Genomic DNA, 9854 nt, shown 5'->3' on the forward strand with positions numbered 1-9854 from the left:
TTTGAGCCCAAATTTCAGTGGGACCCACCTTTTAAATAATACGGGACCTAGCATATTCACGTTCTACTCCGCGAGATGATTAACGTGATATATTTATTTTTCGAAAACCATTTAAAATTGAATGAAATATTAAGTGTTAAAGTAACCCACATAAACTAAGTATTATGGAAGAATTTGATCTTCCAAACACTTATCCCACATAGGAAAGTTAGGAAACTTTGGTGTGGTTTATAAGGTGGAAGTTTGGAATTGGGTTTGGGCCCCAAGGGGTACCAATAGTCTTTGGAAGGGGGAAGACCTATATCCTATTGGGTTCGGTCATAAACCCACACGCGCGCGCCGCCGTCGTCCGTCCGGCTCGGCACGGTACGAGCCCGTGCCCGAGTCCGGTCCGGTTCGGTGTGGGTGTGGGTCCGGGTCGACCTTTACACTATATTAACTTTTTGGACAAAATTTATTTAAAATTTTGGGCCAAATTGTAAATAATCAAATTCTTGGGTACAAAATGAAATTTAAATTTTGGCTTATTCCGGGTATTTTATTTTCTTTTAACAGTCGACTGTTTCGACTGTTTACCGACCAAATAGTCGACTGTTTACCGACCAAACAGTCGACTGTTAGCCGATTGTTAACCGACTTCAGTATGTCTGTTTGGATTTTTGAGGCTTGTCTGAAAGGTGATGACTGTTCGAATGTCCACGAACAAGTCTATAAATAGCCAGCCTTTCTACCAGAAAATTTACACTATTTTCATTGCAAACTTTCTGTGCTTTGAATCTCATTTTCCTCTCTCTCGTTCTGATATTGTCTCGAAGTAAAAACACTTCGTTGAGTTCGTTGGAACTCCTTCTATCCTGGGAAACGATTGCTGGATGCCTTTAGCACCATTAAAGGTAGCAAATTCGTTTTAAGGACCCATCGTGAAGTCGGTGGGCTCGAATTACAATTTTGGATCCTGTTGATCAATTCTTGCATTCAGGTAATTCTGTCGGATTGTTTTCGAAGGAGTGAATTCAAACTCTAGAAACAACACATGCATTGCACGTTATTCCAAAATACTTTATAAGTGATGTAAAAATAATATTTGGTACTAATTTGTTTGAGGATTTAATGAGTCTTGGACGAATTGAAGAAAATAAAATTTAGCATAGAAATTTAAGAGAAGAAAATCGTATTCAAATTATACTCTCAAAACTTAATTTCTATGATTTAAATTTTTTGTAATAATACTATAAATGAACAATCTTTTTATATTACATTTGATACATAAAAATTAATCGTTACTTCATAAATTTAAACACCCATTAAAATTTCTAGATACATAAATATGAATAAATTCATTTATAATAAGTCTGGATTTATATAATTCAAGATTTAAGTGAAAATTCATTGAATCTAAATTAATGCGAATGTTAATTAATTGAGAATTAATAAAACAAATTTCATAAATGATAATAATTATGTAGTATTTATTACATATCGAAAAATGAAAAGTAATGTATTATTGAAATAATTAAATTGTAGAGGGTTAAAATCGTCTAAAAAATGATTCTCCTTTAATGTGATATTTTAATATATTATAGATATGATTAATTAAAACAATACGTTTCATGTGGATCTTTAATTTGTGCCCAAATTTTATTACGTATCGACACTCACGTTCTTTTGGCAATTTCTTAGACCAATAGTTGCTTTTATTATACATTTTTTTTTTGGTTGGAATTTGGTAAAAACTGGTTTAAGTAAAATTAAGAAAATTTGATTTTGTATCGACTTCGGCCAAATATTTAAATAGGTTTCGATACTCAAATCATGCAAGTGAATAGACTAATTTATTTTACTCGTCGTGTTGATAATCGCAGTATTTTCGAAATCTCAAATACAATTTCGGATGAATGAGAAATTGTTGTCCATAGAATAAAAAACGAGAATTCTATATTTAATACCACTGCTTGAGTAGCAGCCTAGTGAGTGGTGGTCTCCCTACTTTGAGCGCTCAAGCACCAATCGGGCTGGTAGCAAGTGACTTGAATAATTGCGTCCCTTCATGAAAACATACTAAATTTAGAGTGTGTCTCTTTGGCCACAATCTCTTATCTTCTATAAATAGAACTACTTCGAAAGCCAAATTCATTTCACACCATATTCATTTTTTGTTTTGCATCAAAACACTTTATCAATGTGGTTTTTCTTGCATTTAAAATCATTTTCTGGTGGAAAAAAATTTGTTTCGAGTTCGTTGGTCTATGTAATTTGGAGTGCTCCTATTGCAAGATTTGATCGTCAGATTTTGGGAGATGATTGTTGAAAAATCGTTAGTATCGATGCAGGGCAAATTCGCCTTAAAGAAAAAGAGTCTAAATCTTGCCTCGATCTATTCATTTTTATACATTTCTCGTTTTTTTTTACGTATCCGATTTCGGTAAGATAAATTTGTGTTCGATTTTACGCACACAAAAGGCTAGTAATTGGAATATATTTATGCATGTTAAAATTTTCCTAACATTTTAAACATGCACGAAACAAGCCCTAATAATATTATCATCCTTTAATGTTATTGCGATCTTTATAAAACTAATTATTTTACGTAATAATCAAATTGGTTCTTAAGGATGATTTCATTATATGCACAAGAGTCTTGTAATTTAACGAACATCATTAGTTGGGTAAGTTAGCCCTGAAAAGAGGTAAAAATATTGGGAAAAAACCGAAAAGTTAGTAACGATATACTCATACATATAAAGGTATACAACATCTTTGTTAGGTCCTAGCTAATTGTAATTGGCTATTCCTGTATTGAAAATCATTATTAGTTGAGTTGCAATTAAAGTTAAAGAATTGGAGATTGGTAATAAACATCTTAAATGAATCGAAGTTGGATCAAAGAGAGAAAGTAGTCACATAATAGCTCAGCAAACGTGCAAGAGGCGCTCGAGCGTTGGAAAACAGAAACAAGGCTACTAACTAGATGCGACTCTGGAACTCGAGTGGAGGTATCATATGGCCAAACTTATTCGCAATTTTGATCAAACTTGGAAGGTCTATTCAACCTCAAACACTTTTATTATATATACTCAAGCATAGGTCCGTCCTAAAGATCATTGATTCATTATTTCATACTGAAGATCATATTATTGAAGATCAATTACACAACCAAAGATCTCTTGATTCAACCACAAGATCAAGGCTTCATATTCTGAATACTCAAACATCTCGTATTATTAGTTGAGCCATAATTTCAGTTAAGAGAACATCTTACAAAGATCAAAATTGATTAATTATTCTATTGCTTCAACCAAAGATCAAAACACAAAAAATCACAGATCACAAAAATCCTAACCCTCTCAATAAGTCTTCAAAATTTTGAAGTTGGGAAGAGACAACTTGGAGTTTCAGTTGTTCCAAAACGAGGTTTGTTCTTGGTGATTTAAGCGAAGGGAAAAGAAGTCCAGAGTTTTGAAAAGCGTGGTTCACACAATTAGAGAGGTTCTTCAATGATTTATAGGTTGGATGATCAAAGTTTACTAAGGTCTAGTTTTGTTTGGACTAGCTGTAATTCATCTTTTCTAGTTGATCGTTTAGGCAAGGTTTGCCCACAAGTTTTTTCCATTTTGAAGAGTTCTTCAAAGGCTTTCATTTGTTATTAAATATAGTGTTTTTATCGTTAAGTCCAAATTATAATTGGCAATTCCTAAATTTGTAATTAACAATTCTTAGTCAAAATTATATCCTAAATGAATTGTATTAGGAGTTTATCAAGTTGTAATGAAAGTCAAAATAGGAATTATTGAGTCCTAATTATAAAATAAGTAAAGACAAATCTCGTAGTTAGGGAAATAAAAGGGAAAAGCGTAGATAGAATCCCTGAATCTAACTTTTCATTCAAGGGAGGGTTGAAGAGAGACCTAGAATTTGAAATAGTTTTCCTAGGAGAATAATAGATTTTGTAACGCCCCGACTCCTTATGGACCGAAACGCTACTTACTTTACTTAACTAACTGGTGGCTTAGTCATAGGATAATATGTTTTAGCGGAAGCTTAATTTTTACAATGATAATTTTAACAACAACCTTTCGAATACTTTAAATAAAACATTGAATAAAAAAATAACGGAGCGTAATTTATTTGAAGAAAACACAACTTGTTCTCGCATTATTCAAATACTTTAAAAAAATAACATTGAAAATGTTCACAAAAATAAATCTAAATAACTTGTTCACCTGGTTTTTCATGGGCTTGTTGCACCACTCTCCATCTTTTCCATCATCCAAGCCGAAAGTAGAATCATATCAATCTGTAGAGAAGGGGTTAAACCCGTGAGTTAAAAAAACTTAATAGATATCATTGATGCATTCGTGATCAAGCTATACATTTCAAAGCTGTAACTTTAGAAACCTTTTCATAGTAGGATTTTCGGTAGAATCCCAAACACGTAGAGTCATGACTTAACACGACGCCTCGATCGGAAGTACATGCCATACCTGGAGGTACCATTAGACATGGAGGTGTATGCCGTACCGGAGGTACCAATAGACATACAAATATTAACATAAATTTTCATTTGCTAGAAACTTATAACTTAACACGAATTAACACTTTGCACCTCTACCTATCTTGATTGATGCTTTGAACCTAGTTGAAAAATGCACTCCTTTGATGTTTAAAAAAAAAAAATACTCCGTCGAGAATTGATGCTTGGAAAACACTTCTTGATAGCACCAAAACTTCTAGGAAAAACTAATTTTCCCCTCTCCTTTCTCTTTTTTCTAGACTTGAAAACTCTCTCTTTTATGCTTAGAAGCTTTTGTCTTGGTGTGAAAAATGTGTATGCATTGGGGTCTATTTATAGGTGAAAATCTCACAACTTAAGGGCAAGTGAAGGGCCTAATACTCATTAATACGGGTGCCATTTATGTGGAAGTTATAGGTTTAAGAAGGTGTTAGAAAATCGTGTAAGAATTTGACTTTTCATATTCCGCGTACTTCGGTTGATACTGTACAGCCTTTAGTATTTCTATTATAACTTTTTCTTCCGATATCTGATTGAGGTAATTCAAAGTGCGTTGGAAAGCTAACTCAAAGAGCTACAACTTTTCTTTAGATATAATTTTCCAAATCGAATTTTTTCTATGTCATAAATGGGTCTCAAATGAGACTAAAAATCTGAAGTATACTTTAGCCATCCAATATTCATGTCTTAGTGCCACTAAGGTGTTTAAAATTATTTGGGGTTCTACATCCCCCACACCTTAATTAAACTTTCGTTATCGAAATTTACCTTCTGATTGGACGAATAGTGTTGGATACTTGTTTTTGGCTTCCTCTTCCCCTTTCCAAGTGGCCTCTTCTATTTCATGATTATTCCATTGTATTTTAACCAATTGAATTTCTTTGTTCCTTAGTTTATGCACATTTTGATCCAATATCCTAATTGGTACCTCTTCATAGGATAAGTCCTTTTGTACTTTCACGGACTGATAGTTCACTACATGATTAGGATCATGTACGTATTTCTTGATCATTGATACATGAAACACGTTGTGCACTGCCGATAACCCAGGTGGGAGAGCTAATCGATAGGCTACATTTTTGACCCTATCAAGTATCTCGAATGGTCTGACATAACGGGGTCATAACTTTCCTTTCTTGCCAAACCTAAGTACACCTTTCATCGGTGCCACTTTTAGAAACACTTTTCTCCAACTTTGAATTCTAAATCCTTCCTCTTTGTATCCGCATAGCTCTTATATTGATCCTGTGTTGCCTTTATCCTTTCACGGATCTTATCGATTGCCTCAAATGTCCTTTCAACTATTTCTAGTCCCAAAAGTCTCTTCTCCCCGACCTTATCCCAATGAACAGGGGACCTACATCTTTTACCATAGAGAGCTTCGTACGATGCCATCCCGATAGTTGCTTGGAAGCTGTTATTATATGCGAATTCTACTAGGGTATGTATGACTCCCAACTTCAGCATGTCTTCCGAAGTTTGGATGGTCCTTTCAAATTGACCATCGGACTGAGGGTGATATGCTGTACTAAAGTTCAGCTTCGTTCCCATAGCTCCTTGTAGACTTTTCCAAAATTTGGACGTGAACCTTGGGTCCCTGTCAGATACAATGGACACAGGTACGCCGTGTAATCTCACAACCTCCTTATGTACAACTGTGTCAATTGGTCTAAACTGAATGTCATTTTCACTGGAAGAAAATGAGCTAACTTTGTCAATCGATCCACTATTACCCATACAGCGTTGTTTCCTCTTGCTGACTTCAGGAATCGAACCACAAAGTCCATTGTGATATTTTCCCATTTCCATTCGGGTATGTCCAATGGATTTAACAATCCAGCCAGTCTTTGGTATTCTGCCTTAACCTGTTGACATACGATGCACTTTTCCACGTACAATCCTATACTTCTTTTCATATTTCTTCACCAAAATGTATCTCGGAGGTCTCGATACATTTTCGTACCACCGGGATGTGTGGTGTATGGGGTGGAATGAGCCTCTTTCAATATCTCGTTTCTCAAGACTTCATCCTTAGGTACACAAATTCTCCCCTTAAACATCAGTGCCTGATCTGAAGCTATTTCAAAATCTTTTCTTTTATCAGTACCAATTTCATTCTTGATCTTCAACAAGAATGGGTCATTACCTTGTGTCTCTATAATTCGATCTCTGAGAGTAGGTCGAATTATTAAAGCTGCTAAACGAGCAGTGACTTGTCTTGGTATGGTAACCACTTCGATCTGCAACTTTTCCAAGTCCTTGACTAACTCCATTTGAAAAGTGGGTAGTGACGCCAACTGTCCCATTGATTTTCTACTTAAGGCGTCGGCCACAACATTAGCCTTACTAGGATGGTAATGGATAGTGCAATCGTAATCATTCACCAATTCCAACCATCGTCTTTGTCGCATATTCAATTCCTTCTGTGTGAATAAATATTTGAGACTCTTGCGATCTGTGTAGATATCGCACTTCCCTCCATACAAGTAGTGTCGCCATATCTTCAAGGCGTGTACTACCGCTGCAAGTTTTAAATCATGCATCGGATAGTTTTGCTCATGTTTCTTCAATTGTCTTGATGCATAGGCTATCACTTTTCTATTCTGCATCAGTACACATCCCAATGCTTACTTGGATGTATCACTGTACATAACAAACCCTTCCGTACCCTCAGGTATTGTTAACACGGGTGCTGATATCAACCTCTGTTTAAGTTCTTGGAAACTTTTTTCACATTTATCCGTCCATTGAAATTTTACTCCCTTCATTGTAAGCTTCGTCATTGGTCCAGTTATTTTGGAGAATCCTTCTATGAATCTCCGATAATATCCTGCTAATCCTAGAAAGCTTCGTACCTCGCCAGCATTAGTTGGTTCTTTCCAGTTGGTTATTGCTTCCACTTTTGCTGGATCTACCTTAATCCCTTGGGCAGTGACTATATGTCCAAGAAATCCAACTCGTTCAAGCCCGAACTCACACTTCTTGAATTTGGCATACAGCTTCTCCTTGCGTAATACCTCTAATGCTATTCTTAGGTGCTCTTCATGTTGCTCCTTACTCTTGGAATATATCAGAATGTCATCAATGAAAACTATGACAAATTTATCCAAGTACTGATGAAATACACGATTCATCAGGTCCATGAACACTGTAGGTACATTGGTTAGCCCAAACGGTATCACTGTAAACTCGTAGTGTCCATAACGAGTTCTGAAAGCCGTCTTAGGTATATCCTTTGACTTTACTTTCAATTGATGATATCCCGATCATAAGTCAATCTTGGAAAATACTTTAGCTCCTTTCAGTTGATCTAACAGATCCTCGATTCTCGGGAGTGGGTACTTATTCTTGATAGTTAATCGATTTAACTCCCTATAATCGATGCACATCCTCATGCTTCCATCCTTTTTCTTCACGAACAACACCGGCGCACCCCATAGAGATACACTTGGCCGTATAAAGCCCATATCTAGGAGTTTTTGCAACTGCTTCTTTAACTCTTGTAGTTCTTTCGGGGCCATTCGGTATGCGGCTTTTGACACTGGTGCCGTTTCGAGATTTAAGTCTATGGTGAATTCCACTTGATCTTCTGGAAACACATCTACGAATTTTTGTACTATTGGTACGTCTTCAACCTTTATCGTCTCCTGTTTCCCTCCTGAGATGTTTACTAAGTATCCTTTACATGTTTCTTTTCTCAATATCTTCTCAACTTGTAAAGTCGATACTAGTCAAATAAGGGATTTCGTCTTCATTCCAAGGAACGAAAATGGTTCCTCTCCTGGTTTCTAAAATGATACCTCCCTTTCCTTACATCGGATGGTGGCATAATTACAACCCAACCAATCCATGCCTAGTATTACATCAAAATCCTTCATTTCTATCATGTATAGGTTCGCTTCCATTGGTTTTCCGTCAACTTCAATACTTACTGATTTGGCTATTTTATCAGTACTCAAAGGGTTGCCTGAAGGAATGCTAACCTCTAATGTACCTTCCGACTTATCACAGGTAATACTAGATTTAGCCATAAAAGTTGTCGATACAAAGGAGTGTGTAGCTCCTGAATCAAACAATACATAAGCAGGCGTATTGGCTATCAATAAAGTACCTGCTATGACATTCGAGTTTTCCTTTGCATCTTTTTGAGTCATTGCAAAAACTCTTGCTCTCCCTTTCTGGTTCTGGTCATTGTTATCATCCTTCTTCGGGGTAAATGTGGGGCAATCCTTGAAAATATGCCCTGGCTTGCCACATCTAAAACAGACATTCTTCTCTTGCAAACACACGCCACGATGCGTCTTTCCACACTTAGGACATGGCTCTATAACTGGCATAATGCTCTTGTTGGCATTAGCTCAGCCATTAGCTTTCTTGTTCTGCCACTTGCCCTTTCCCTTGTCCTGGGCATTCCATTTCCTTTTACCCATACTGCCATTGTTCGGTTGATTGAATAGTTGACTATATTGCTCGGTGCTAGACTTCTGGTACCAGATAGCATGAGCTCTTTTCAGCATTTCACGGTATGAGGTGAAACGATGGGACATAAATATCATGCTTATATTTGGGTTCAACCCTTGTTCAAACCTCCTGACTTTCTTGTCCTCCGTATCTACCAGATGTGGAGCATACCTTGAAAGTTGGTCAAACTTCCTTTCATACTCAGTCAAGGACATAGCATTTGCTTGAGTTGGAGAAATTCACTTTCTTTGTGATCCCTCAAAGACTGTGAGAAGTACTTGTCCATTACTTCCTCTTTAAATCGCTCCCAAGTCAATTCCACTTGTTGCTCTGAGGTCCTCGTCCTTGACATCGAATCCCACCAGTGGCTTGCATCACCGGAGAACATAAACTCAGCACACTGGACCTTCTGGTCGTCTGTGCACCCTATTAATTGGAATATTCTCTTCAACTTGTGAAGCCACTCCTCGGCTGCAAATGGATCAGCTGCTCCATTGAAGGTAGGGGGCTTGTGTCTTCTAAATTGCTCGACCACTGAAACATGGGTTGGAGGAGCATTAGGAGCTAGTGGTAGGGGTTGCGCCGAGTTCGGGTTTTGCCTGCCAAGGTCTTGGACCGCTTAGAGGAGATCTCTTATCAAGTTGGTTTGGTTTGAGCGGGCCATTTTCCTTTAGACAAAACATATGGTTTTTATTAGTTTCATACTTCGAATTCTAAAAAAGAAGATAAAGTTTTATTTCTTTACATAAAGGAAGTTGTTACAAGGATTTAAATCTGATCCCTATAAGTTCTACGGATCTTCTTTGGTGGAGCCTCATCTCTAGAGGAGTCTTCCGCCTCAGGTCCAGATTCTATGTCCATCTCAACCTGTGGCTCGGGTTCA

The sequence above is a fragment of the Olea europaea genome, chromosome 11, assembly GCF_002742605.1.
Source record: "Olea europaea var. sylvestris chromosome 11, O_europaea_v1, whole genome shotgun sequence".
Taxonomy (NCBI): domain Eukaryota; kingdom Viridiplantae; phylum Streptophyta; class Magnoliopsida; order Lamiales; family Oleaceae; genus Olea; species Olea europaea.